Consider the following 13,969-nt stretch of genomic DNA (forward strand, 5'->3'; position numbering starts at 1 on the left):
TGCTATATTTTTAATGAGTTTATGTTTTTATTTAAAATAAGCAACTTACACTGAAAAAAATAGTAGAGGAGATTGCAATCAAAGACATTTTTATTCTATGATGTATCCTGGCCTTTGTACCTCAAATTTTGCTTTGTTATCTCTATTTAATTACATTTTTGAAAACCACATGTAACAGTAGAAAAAATACTTGATTTTTGTAAATGAAAATATACAACACCCCCAACTTTTTGAAAATAATATTCTTTTTAAACAATTTTAACTGAAAAGTGTTATATTAAACTGATAATAAATATCTTTTTGTGTGTTTTTTAATCAGATCTCAGTAGCTACAGAACTTAAGGCTAAGTGGCATTGGCAGAGGGATTGACACATAAATCAATAAAATGGAATAATAAATCCAGAAATAGTCCCATACAAATAGGCCTAATTGATTTCTGATAAATGTGCAAAAGCAATTTAATGGGAGGAAGACAGTCTTTTCCACAAATGGTTCTGGGGCAACTGGACTTCCATAGGCAAACCATACAAAAATACACTGACCTAAGTCTTACACTATGTAAAAACTCATTTATGGATTTAAATGTAGAAATGTCAATCAATAAAACTTTTAAGGAAACCCTAGCAGAAAATCTTTGGGATCTATGGCTATAAAAATAGTTCTCACACTATATCAAATTTATAGTGTGTACAAAGAAAAAAAGCTTTGTTCTGTGAAAGATGTTGTTATGAAGATCCTATATAATTAAAGCCTAATATGGTAAGTGCCCAGTTGACCAGTCAGCCGTTCAACCAATCAAAACGTAATATGCTAATGATATGCTAAGGTTACTCAACTGCTCACTATCATGTGCACTGACCACCAGGGGCAGAAGCTCCGATCAGTAGGTTAGCTTGCTACTGGGGTCTGGCTGATTGGGACTGATCAAGATGGGCCAACCCCGCTCCGTGCCCCCCTGATGAAGTCCTCCTGCAGTCACTCCCCTGCTGGCCAACCTCCTGTGTCCCTCCCTGGCCCTGATCGTGCACTGGTGGGGTTCCTTAGCCTGGCCTGCACCTTCTCACAGTCTGGGACCCCTCGGGGAATATCAGAGAGCCGGTTTCAGCCTGATCCCACAGGCCAGGCTGAGGGACCCCACTGGTGCACGAATTTGTGCACTGGGTCTCTAGTTAAAATGTAAGGTACAGACTGGAATAGAATACTTGCAATTCAGATATTCAACAAAGGACTAATACCTAGAATATATCAAACTATCTAATGCAAGAATTACAAATATATATATAATCAGAACACGGGCAAAGACATGAGACATTTCATTGAAGAGGACATACAGATGCAAATAAGAACATAAAAATGCAGTTAACATCATTAGCCATTAAATAAATGCAAATTAAAACAAGAAGGGTTGCTGCTACCCTCATATCAGAATGGCTAAAATAAAATAAAAATTATTACACCAAATAATGACTAGCATTCAGGGAAACTAGATCAATCATACATTGCTGTTTGGAATGTAATAATGGTAGGGCTGCTCTGGGATATAATGTATAAAATTAGGTTAACTTTGAATGCTTGAGCAAAATATGTCAAGATTATATGAGAATATAATTAATGCCAAAAATGTAAATTAGTATATTAAGAAAATCTTAATATTGGCTATCTCTCTTCTTTGTGTTTTTGTTTGTTTGTTTAATTTCAGGAAAAATAGTTTATGATAATCAGTACTGGATTATTTTAATAAGAAAAAATGATCAAACTAAATTTCACACTCTTATTTCACTTCATTTATTACTCATTCTATTTATTCATCAACTGTTAGGTGTACACAACTGGAACAGGCATTGTGTAAGTTTGTGTGTGTGTGTGTGTGTGTGTGTGTGTGTGTGTGTGAATCAGCTCATTTAAGAAATATAGACTCAGGTAGAAGTAATATGACCAAACGTATCTACCACATACAAGGTTGGAGAGGGAAGTATATGAGTCTTTGAAGGTCAAATGAGGACAGATGAAAGAAAAACATTCCAGGTGTGAAGATAACATGGGATTTCATGGGAGGAGCCTTGTCTTTGAGGGATAGCAGTCAATTCAGACTTATCCACAGGTTGACCATTTGGGCTTAATAAATATTTTAAGCCCAAATTAGAAAAGAACTTGAAATTTCATTCTATTCTGTACAGTTTATACTAAGGCAGCAATTGGGATTATTGACAGTTTTAGAGTAATTAAATGTCATGGTTACCTTGTGTGTGTGTGTGTGTATCCACATGCACATGTGTATAATGCCCATTAACAAAGATGGAAATAAACAATCACACAAAATCCAACCACCCAAACACATCTTCTAAAAGTATTTTGGTGTGTTTAATTCCTTTTATCCCCTTTATACATAAAAGTGGGGAAACAGGAGCTACCCTATATACTACACATTGTTTTAGGTGCATGCTATTATCCTGATTTCAGAAAGGAGAAAAGTTAATCTCCTTGAAAAGCTGGAAAATGCAGGATCAGACAGATTTAGAAATTTATCCAAGGTCTTTCAAGTAGGAAATAATAGCTGCACCCTAGCAAATTGGCTTTGTAAGATGATTTGTCTTTATCTTCATTACAAGGCAAATGAGCTGAACTAGAAAAGCTCAAATAAAGGCTGGATTCCAACTTTCAGATAGTCTACTGGTGGTGATGGTGCTTAAACCTGGCTGCCTCTCCTGAGTGGTCTTAGTGGCGGGAGGGAATCTCTCTGACAGTTCAGTTCTTTTATGCCCAGTCTTCTTCTCACGGTTGCAGTGCTTGGCTAACCCTGGTAGCATCTCAGTTGGTGACTCTGTTTACACAGAAACAGAATCTGAAGCAAAGCAAGCAGAAACCTTTAGGTTCATGCCCCTGAAATACTGGAGAAAGGAGCAGGAAATCAGATAATCTTTAACATTTCCCTATGTTTTTTAAGTGTTAAATTTGCATGATCAAAGGCCAAATAAATAGAAAAAAATAAGTTCTACTTCTTATATCCAGATTGTTAGGATTATCCAACTCTTTTTTATTGGGATGTAACAAATATTTAAGAGAAATATTTATAAAATAAACACTATATTATTTGACCAAGAAAAGAAGATCCACTCAGTGTTTTTTTTTCTCTCGGGCTTGTGTCCATCAATATGAAGACTGATTAATATAGCTCAGCAGGAGTTTTCCTGCCTGAATCCTCACATCTTCACTCTTGACTAAAAAATGAAGGAAGGATGAATGACAGGTCCTGGAGAGAAAGACATGATATCACTTATATGTGGATTTTAAAAGCCAAACTTTTAAAAATAGAGAATAAAATGAGGGTACCAGAGTATGGCAGGTGGGGGGACAGGACAGATGCTTTTTAGTGTTCAAACTTAGAACAAGTAATAAATAAGACCTAGAGATATAACACAGAGCACAATAAACTTAAACAACAGTATCGACACTAATAAAAGAGAAAGATGCAAATTGACTGTACCTTCATGATGCCCACCAGCCAATGAAGAATGAGCATGCAAATTAACCCAAAAGATGGTGGGCTAATTTTCTTGTGCAAGCTCTGAGCAGCTGGGCGCGGGGCTGGATGCTTGCATTGTCGCCATGGCGATGATACAGGTGTTCCACACTGCTCTAGCCTCTGGGCAGCGTGGGAAGGCGGGAAGGTGGTGCCGGCAGCCAAGGGAAGGAAGGCCCATTCTTTCACAAATCTTCGTGCATCGGGCTTCTAGTTGTATTATAATTATCAAACTTGATAGACTAGAACTTAATTATTCCAACTACTTTAAGGAAAGGATAATTTTGTAACATGGTAGAGGTGCTAATTATCCTTACAGTGGCAATCATGTTACTATATAAACATATCAAATTAACAGGTGGAACACCTTAAATTTGCACAGTGTTAAATATCAAATATATTTCAAATAAAAAAAAGAGTTCTGGGCATGGAGGTGTAATGTGCTTATATTACTTCTTGTTTTAGAGACTGTCACAGCCCACTCGCAGTTTTCCTTCAATCACTCTCATGCCTTTTAATCAGTTCCCACACTCAGGCTAAACTGATTTTTATGAAAAGAATACCTATTGTCATTATCTGTTTAAATCTTCCCAAGGCTTTCTGGGATAGAGATCAAAAGTCCTAACACAACCTACAAGGCCGTGCCTGTCTTCCCAGCCTCACCTCCCATGACTCCCCAGTTGCTTTCAGCATTTTGGGGTTTCCTACAGTCCCTGGAAACACCATGTCCCTTCCTATTATGGGGCTTTCACTACTGAAGCAAATCTTGCCCATCATCTCACCTTCATAGAGATAACTTGTTCTTACTCTTCAGATGTCAACTTAACCATAATTTTCTTCAAATGCCAGAGCCATTCCAGACTTTTCTGACTCAGTGAAATCTGCTATCCGAAGTTTCATGGTCCTGTCCATCCCCTTTATAAAAATTTATCACAGCTATAATTGTCTGACACAGTACCTAGCACAGTGTTACTAAAAACAACAACAACAATGAAACCTTAATATATGAATTAATAAACCAGAACCTCTAGCAAACTTTTCTTAAAGTTCTGGGTAAAAGTAAGTGGCCATTTTCTATGCTTTCTTAGCATCTGGTTTATATTTTCATGTTAATGTCTTTGTCATTATATGCAACATGTCTATCTATGCGTAGATCCCATTGACTAAACAATAAGATCCTTAAAGTCAACAACTTGACTTCATTTATTTTAATGCTCAAATAGTTTTTGTTTTGTTTTGTTTTTTGTTTTTACAGCAAATGGAACATAGTAAACAGGCGAAGTTGGTGGAAATAAAGCATTGATTCTCAATCTTAGCTGAACATGAGAATCACCTGGAGAAATTAAAAATCATTAATTATTAGGTCCCACCCTGGAGACATCTTGATTTAACTGGTCTGGGAAACAGCCCAAAGATGGGCATTTTAAAACTCCCCAGGAGGTTGCAATGTGCAGCGAGGTTTGAAGGCCTCTGAATTTAAGTGAACTGGTCGATTCCACCTACTGAAGACTTTCCAGACTCCAAACAAGGGAAGGCCCAGAGATAAAAAATAAACATGGGTACCAGTTTTTTCATACTGCAACGATTTTGCGCCAAAGTATTTACTTGTATCCCCTTATTTCTTGCAATTTCTCTTCAGAGTAGTTGATATTTTTATTTTTAGTAGAAATACAAAGGTGATTCCCAAACTTACCTAATATGACTGATTTTTTTTTTTTTTTCCTGGAATAGCAGTTCTCAATGTGTGTTCCCAGACACATCAGGGTCACCTGGCAGCTGTTGGCAATGCAAATTCGGCTCAGAGCCACTGAACCAGAAACTCTAGGGTGGGGCCCACACTCTGTGTTTAACTTGGCCGCTAGGGGATGCTGATGAATATTTACATTTGAGAATCACATCTGTTTAGAGGGTCCTATTTCTCAAAATCCAAAGTATTGCACCTGAGAAAATATATAATTTGCCAGAAGTTACCCATGTACATGACAACGGTTTAGGAAAAAATAACATTTACAACAGATCATCTATTAATTTTTTCTTTAGTGTTTTAAAATTGATCCTGGATTTAATGTCCAACTGTTCCTTTCTGGAGTTGGACACTGGTCTGGCCTCATTTGCCCTTCCAGGTTGGTGCTTAATCTGGCATGTTATAAGTACATGTGGTGTAGTGGGGAGTGCATGGGGTTTGGAGCAAAATATGTGAGTTTATATTTAAGCTATTCATTCTTAATTTTATGGTTGGAATGTTGCACATGCACATATTATGAGGATAGCCCGATGAATATTTACAAACTGAGCACATCGCTGCAATCATCAGCCAGGTCAAGAAGCAAAACATTACTGTGCTCCTTGCCAGTCACTACCCAGCACAAGGGATATCACTGTTCAAGCTTCTAATAACTTAGATTAGTTTTGTCTGTTTATGTACGAGATAGATGATAGATAGATAGATAGATAGATAGATAGATAGATACATAGATAGATAGATGATAGACAATAGATAAATACATACAGTATGTATTATTTTATGTGTCTTCTTATATTCAGCTTAAGTTTGGGAATATATCCACATCATTCAATAGTTGGATATCACTTCTTAGTCTTTTGGCTGAGATCAAGTGTAGTATCTGTTCTTATCAGTTCAGTAGTTGGATAGTCCCATATTCTTTTCCCTATTTTATGGTAATCTACTACCTATATTATAGTTTATTCATTCTACTCCTGATTGGACTATGCCATGTGTATATTTATATGAATAATAGATTTTGGCTTCAGATTTTTTATCTAATTCTCCCTTTCTTATCCATTGCCCTGTTTCTCCTCTGGCATGTATTTTAATAAGGGGCTGTAGTAGAGGGAACAAACCTCTGCTGAGTATTCAAATCGTGCTTTTTCTGTGGAAAGAGTGTTTGTCAACTTAAACCTCCCAAAGTCCATGCTCCCTTGCCAGTGACATCATTTGTTGCACAGGCAGGAGACTTAGAGATGCTCTAACATAAGAGCCCCACTCCAGGTTGCAGAGCTGGGGCACAGCCCATCTTTCTAGTCAACATCCCACGTCTTTGGATCTTACTGCCATTTTGAAAAAGCTTTTACATGTCTTTGAGGAATTATTCTGTACTCTGGTATAATTATTTTTCTATTCATTACAAATAATATCAATTGTATTCTAATTTAGTAACTACAAGATAAATAGAATTTATATGGCATATTATTATTTGCAACACTCAGGTAGCATGTATTATACTTCTCCAGACTTATACATTTTATTTTTATATCTGCTTCTTAGAAGTTGTTTATCAAAAATAGCAAACTAAATTATTGTAGAGCACATTGCAATGCCATAAATTAAAAAATATTCTTAGATGATTAAAATATGTTTCAAATATGAGGAAATCTAGATGTTATAAATCTTGATGATCGGAATATTTGTGGTTGAGAATTGTAATCTAGTATTTGACATTTCCCATATCAGAAAAAAATATTTTTCTGTTATTCTTGAATCATGTTAAGTCATAAATAGTATTTATTATTGAAATCCAGTATTATCCCAATATGTTTGAAATTTATTGGTCCATTGAAATTATTAAACAATTGCATTTTTAATCCATCCTTGAAAAGGCAATTGTTTATATATTTTAGAAAAGAACAAAAATTTTAAAAACTCTTTTTTTAAAATTATATTTTATTGATTTTTTATAGAGAGGAAGGGTGAGAGATAGAGAATTAGAAACATCGATCAGCTGCCTCCTGCACATCTCCTACTGGGGATGTGCCCGCAACCTAGGTACATGCCCTTGACCAGAATCGAACCTGGGACCTTTCAGTCCGCAGGCCAACGCCCTATCCACTGAGCCAAACCAGTTTCGGCTAAAAACTCTTTAAAATAATACTCATTTATATTTTTTTATTATTTGATTTAACAGTGCACATTAAATGGACTAATGAATAGTTTAACTATTTATACTATTTATTTTACATTGTAAACTGCCTTATTATGTCTTATGCTTGGGATCAGACACTTTAATTAAAGTAACTGTTGTTTTAGCATAATTAGAACTGTCCTTTATCTATAATGGGGCATAAATCTTCAGGAGAATAGGCTCTTTCTGAAACGAAAAGTAAAATGGAATGACTTTTTGAAATTCCTCCGGAAGGACTGGATCAGTTGTATGTGTGCTGGAGTGGCGTATGGGTGCCCGTCCACCAGAGCTGATGCTCTGCAAAAGCAGTGTTGATATTCTCCAGAGCTAGATGTGTTCATTTCTTTTTTTTTTAAATTCTTTGTTGTTGAAAGTTTTACACATGTCTCCTTTTTCCCCCATCGACATCTCCCCGCCTGCTCCTGCCCCCAACACATGCCCTCACCCCCCTATTTTCTCTGTCCATTGGTCATGCTCATATGCATGGATATAAGTCCTTTGGTTGAGCTCTTACCCGCCGTCCACCTTCCCCTACCTTCCCTCTGAGGTTTGAGGTTCTGTACATAGAAGCATGGAAAAGAGCGTTCATTTCAATTATGTTCCTACTGGTCTGGAGCTCTGTAGACAAGACCCTCTGTATGATAAATATCTATTTTAACTAAGAAGAAATCACTGTAAAATAAATTTTGCATACACTGCTGCCTGAAGTAGTAACTCTTCTCTAGTGAATTATCTAATTAATTTCTGGGTCTTAATACTTCAGTGCTTTACAATTACAGACACATATTTAAGAAGTCTATGGGCGTAGAGGTTCTGGTCATGGGATTGTCTGAGCTATTAAGATTCATATACTTGGGCACACTGATATTTCAAATAATCCTATTAATAACAAACTCAGAGAAACGGCAGCATAAAAAAGGGACTGTATTCAAATATATGGAACTTGAAGTTGACTCTCTGAGTCTCCTGCCTTCCAGGGACCATAAAATGCACTTTCTATGTTCAGTTGTAGCTGCTGCTAAACTGCCTTCCTAGTTACCCTCCTTCTTACTGAAGAGGGGTAATAACGCATGAAAAAGATATTAATATCCTTTTGGGAATAGTTTTCTTTGTTAAAGCAGAACAATCCTAGGAGGGGGGAAAAGAAGGCAGGGAAGAAAGCTTAAGTTTTGGAAGATTGTATTTTACAACTTTCCCTTTTTGTAGTAGCTATTAATATATTTACCTGTTTATTGCTATTTTATCCACAAGGCATTTATTTTATTTTGATTTTGAAAATAATATGCTTACTATAGAGAATCTGAAAATACTTAAAAAATGAAGATAATTAAAATGCTTGTATTTATCTTTCAGAGGAAAACCACTATTAATATATTCATTTATCTCATTTGAGTCTTGTTCATGTCATAGGAATGTGCATATTTTTTCCATTTATAGACAGAACCATTAGAATACTTGGAGAAACACTGTATTAGCAAAATACTGTCCAATTGAGCGTTCAGGTATTGTTCTGGTAACCTAATACTGTGTGTAATGACTTCATAACTTAGTAGCATAAACAGTACCTTATACTCATGGACTCTGTGTGAGGAGTTCTGGAACGGCTGTGCTACACTGGTCCTACCTGTGTCCTTACACCTTTGCTTTCAGATGTTGCCCTGATGGAAGCTGGATTATCTGCCTCGAGGGTGGCTCAGGACTGGGCTGGCAAGTTAATCCTGGCTGTTGATTGATGGCCTCAGGTCTTCTCCAGGTGGACCCCTCCCACGGGGCTACCAGATGTCCTCATGGCACAGCGGCTGGATTCTCCCAGAGTGCGTGGTAGAAGGCAGCAGGTGGAGTCTGCTATGCCTTTTTTGGCCTAGGCTTTGGACTCATAAATCTTCACTGCTGCTATATTCTTATCACCCAGGGGTAGCTGGGATTCCAGGAGGGAGGGGAGCACACTAGGCCAGGAAAACTAGGAGGTGAGAGTCATTGGCTGCCACAGATCCTGTGATGAAGGAATTGAATTGCATGAAGGCTTTGCACAGTACGTCGTGAAAACATGGTGGTATTAGGAGGAGATTACATGTGAATGCTGGTGAAGTTAGGTGGTTTTAAAGCTGGGTAACTACCCGGTGATTGATTAATACTATGTGTGACAGCCTCTTTCAGTATGTCACAAGCCTGTATTATTTTCATGGTCCTTTCCTGTTCAATGTGAATTAAGCTGTTTTAAATCAATCAATCAATCAATCAATCAATCAATCCCTATAAAAGTTTTGAGTAAGTAAGCTAGACTGAAGAGTTGAATTAGCAGACTACAGAAGCAAAATTACAGATGATCTAGAGATGGGAATGCTGGTCCAAGTCAACACATGTGTTTTATAAAAATGTGGTTCTTAAAATGTAGGATGAGGGAAAGTAACTCACATGCCACCTTGGGTATTTTATTGACCATAAACTCAGTATAAAGTTAGTCTGGCAGGAATTTTAAAAGCACTGATATGTTTTTAGGCCAATTTATAAAATTAAACTTTCTAGAACTGTGCTGTCCTGTATGGTAGCCACTGACCACACATGGCTACTGAACACTTGAAATATGGTTAGTTTAAATTGAGTTTTGCAGTAAGTGTAAATATACACACTCCAGATTTTGAAAGCTTAGTAAAAAAAAAAGCACAATATTACTAATGAATTATAAATATAACATGTTGACATAATGTTCATGTATATTCCATTAAGTAAAATATGTTAGTCATGGATTTCACCTGTTTTTATTTTTCATTAATGTGTGTACAAAAAAATTAAACCTACATGTGTAGGCCTAACCTTAGATTTCTGTTGCTGGAGCTGCTCTAGGACACTGGAGGCTCATATCCCGGGGCTCTAAGTCCCAACTGGAGAACACCTGGGTCCTGTACCCAACTGAAGACTTGTATAGAAGACAAAAATAATTTTCAAAAATTTAGAAATGACAATGAATGAATTAGATATGTAGTTGTGGGATGAGAAATTTGGAAAAATATAGGGTGAGTAATAGATATGTTAGCATTGCAGATAGAAATTAGATGTGTTTCTTAATCCAAAACTAAGGCCAATGATATGAAATGGCATCGGGAAGGTGGATTTGGGTTCAGCATGAAGAAGACTTCTCTAACAATGACTTGTTCAATAATTCAGAGCCAGTGTGGGAGGCAGCAGCTACTTCCTTTAGAAATTTCCAAAAGGTAAATGGATAACTGTTCATTAGAGGCATTGTACAAAAAATTTTGCGTGGACAAACTGTGCTGGGGTAGAGAAATTTCAAAGCTTTTCTTTCATCCAAGAAAGATAACAGTTTTCTCTCTGAAATACATCATACCATAAACACGGGAAGAAAGAGATGTGTGACTCTCCAACTAATGTGTCAAGTTTGATATCTTGCAGAATATACAGTCTCTGACTCCTTTCGCTGGAGATTTCAAACAAAAACAGTAGAGTTGCTTTATTTAGTCACATATATTTTTAATATGATCAAATACAGGCTAACTTTTCAATAAAACAATAGTAATTCTTACAGAAATAGAAAACTTCAAGTAGAAACAAACCAACAATCAGACTATGGACACCTAATAAGAAAGCCAGTAGTAGTGTTTTCTGATTATTCCAAGAAATAAGGTATGAGTGAATTTTCTCTATTAACTTTTAGTTGTTATTATGTTGCCTGTTTAAAAAAAACACAGTTAAACCTTGTGTGTTGGTAATTAAGCAGCTCAAAGGTAGTATAATTAGCCAAATGGAAAGGACGTCAGCATTTCTGAGGAAAGAAGTGGTAGAGAATGGAATTACAGTTATGAAGCTACCACTGTTTAAAAGATCTGAGCCAGAAAATGACCGAGGCTCGTGGTAAAAACATCGAGACTTCATTTTAAAGAGCTAGAGTTGTGTTTACATATGAGATTTAATCCAGTATACCTGAAACATAATGGAGTATTACACAGTTGTACTTCATTTTACTTATTTATACTTAATTTACATTTTTACCTAGTTTTCTACCCTTGTGCCTTAGAGATCACTTAAGACTCTAACTGGAGCTTAATCTGTGTGGCGTCCCCAACACCAAGAACCAAGGAGGGGCCCACTATTGTCATTTTATTTTTTTCAACAAGTGAATGATTGGGGGAGGTAGAAGACAAAGCTTCATGGCTCAGGGACAAAGGACACTTTTCCTGCTTTTTAAAAGTTTGTATTTTTTACTTTTTCTTCAATTACAGTTGACATTTTATATTATTTTATATTAGTTTCATGTGTACAGCATAGTGGTTAGATAATCATGTATTTTACAAAGTGTTCCCCTTGATAATTCTAGTACTCACCTGCCACTGTACATAGTTATTACAATACTAGAGGCCCAGTGCACGAAATTCATACACTCGGGACCCCCCTCCCCCCCACCCCAGCCTCGCCTGCATCCTCTCAACATCCGGGAGCCCTCAGGGGATGTCTGATTGACAGCTTAGGCCCTTTCCCCCTGGACATCCTTAGCGCTGCCATAGAGGCAGGAAAGGCTCCCATCACTGCTGCTGCACTCAACAGCTGTGAGCCCAGCTTAGGGCTTCTGGCTGAGTGGTGCTCCCCCTGTGGGAGCTCACTGACCTCCAGGGGCCAGCTCCTGTGTTGATCAGGATTGGGCTGAAACTGGCTCTCTGATATCCCTGAGGGGTCCTGGATTGCGAGACAGTGCAGGCCAGGCCAAGGGACCCCACTGGTGCATGGATTGGGGGAGGGGAGGGACACAGGAGTTTGGCCAGCTGGGGAGGGATCTTGAGAGGGCTCTAGGGCATGCCTGGCCCATCTTACTCAGTCCCAACCAGCTGGACCCCAGCAGCAAGCTAACCTACTGGTCAGAGCATCTGCCCCCTGGTGTTCAGTGCATTTCATAGAGAGCAGTTGAATGGCCTTAGCATATCATTAGCTTATTATGCTTTGATTGGTTGAATGGATGACCAGACGACCAGACACTTAGCATTTTAGGGTTTTATTATATAGGATTATTGACTATATTCCCTAAGCCAGCAGTTCTCAACCTGTGGGTCGTGAACAATGAAAATACATCCTGCATATCAGATATTTACATTACGATTCATAACTGTAGCAAAATTACAGTTATGAAGTAGCAACGAAAATAATTTTATGGTTGGGGGTCACCACAACATGAGGAACTGTATTAAAGTGCCGCAGCATTAGGAAGGTTGAGAACAACTGCTATTTTGTAACTACCAGTGGGTGCTTCTTAATCCCTTCACCTTTTTTACCCAGCCCCTCAACCGCCCTACCATCTGGCAACCCACAATTTGTTCTCTGTATTTGAACAGAAAAATATGAGGATTTTTCTGTTTTGTTTATATATTTTGTATATATGGTATTTGTCTTTCTCTGTCTGACTTATTTCTCCTAACATAATACTGTATAGGGACATCCGTTGTTACAAATGGTAAGATTTTATTTTATTTTATTTTATTTATGGCTGAGTAGTATATATGTACCACATCTTCTATATCCACTAGTTAACTGATGAGCCCTTTAGTTACTTTCATATCTTGGCTATTATAAATAGCACTGCAATGAATATAGGGGTGCATATATCTCAAAGTAGATTAAAGCTTAAATGTAATATTTAAAACCATACTATTTCTAGAAGAAAACATAAACAGTAAAATCTCTGACATTTCTTTTAGCAATATATATGTATATATATATATATATATATATATATATATATATATATATATATATAATCTCCTTGGGCAATGGAAACAAAATAAAAAATAAGCAAATGGAACTACATCAAACTAAAAAGTTTTGCTCAGCAAAGGAAAACATCGGCAAAATAAAAAGACTATTGAATGGAACAATATATTTGCTTTCAAGATACATCTAATAAGGGGTTAATATCCAAAATATAGAGAGAGCTCATACAATTCAACACCAAAAACAAACAATCCAATTAGAAAATGGGCAGAGGACCTGAATAGACACTTTTACAAAAAGGACATACAAATGGCCAATAGACATATGAAAAGATGCCCAATGTCAATAATCATCAGAGAAATGTAAATTAAAACTATAATGAAATATCCCCTCCGATATATCAGAATGGCTATCTTCAATAAATCAACAAATGTGTTGGTAAAGATGTGGAGAAAAAGAAACACTCATTCACTGTTGGTGGGAATGCAAATTAGTGCAGCCACTATGAAAAACAGTCTGGAGTTTCCTCAAAAAATTAAAAATGGAACTGCCTTTGGACCCAGCGATCCCACTCTGGTAATATATATGGAGAAATCCAAAACGCTATTTTTTTAAAAAAAGAAAATATGCAGCATCCCTTCTTCTTCTTCACAACTTTTTAATATCCTGTCTCAGAATAAGAATATGTCATCATACTTTGCAAAGGTGATGAAAATCCAGAATATTAATGTGAAATGTGATTCTCATTAAATAGATAATTAATTGAGGTTCTTCACATATAATTTTTAACCTTAAATTAGTTCATGCAACTAT

The 13,969-nt window shown here is 36.8% G+C and overlaps 1 protein-coding gene across 3 annotated transcripts in view; it reads left to right on the forward strand.

Moving 5' to 3' along the window:
- DPP10 (dipeptidyl peptidase like 10) overlaps nt 1-13,969 on the forward strand; it is a 1,372,039-nt gene that overhangs the window by 1,057,037 nt on the left and 301,033 nt on the right. The gene's annotated exons all lie outside the window — the stretch shown is intronic.

Source organism: Myotis nattereri (genome assembly GCF_964212035.1).
Source record: "Myotis nattereri genome assembly, chromosome: 7".
Taxonomy (NCBI): domain Eukaryota; kingdom Metazoa; phylum Chordata; class Mammalia; order Chiroptera; family Vespertilionidae; genus Myotis; species Myotis nattereri.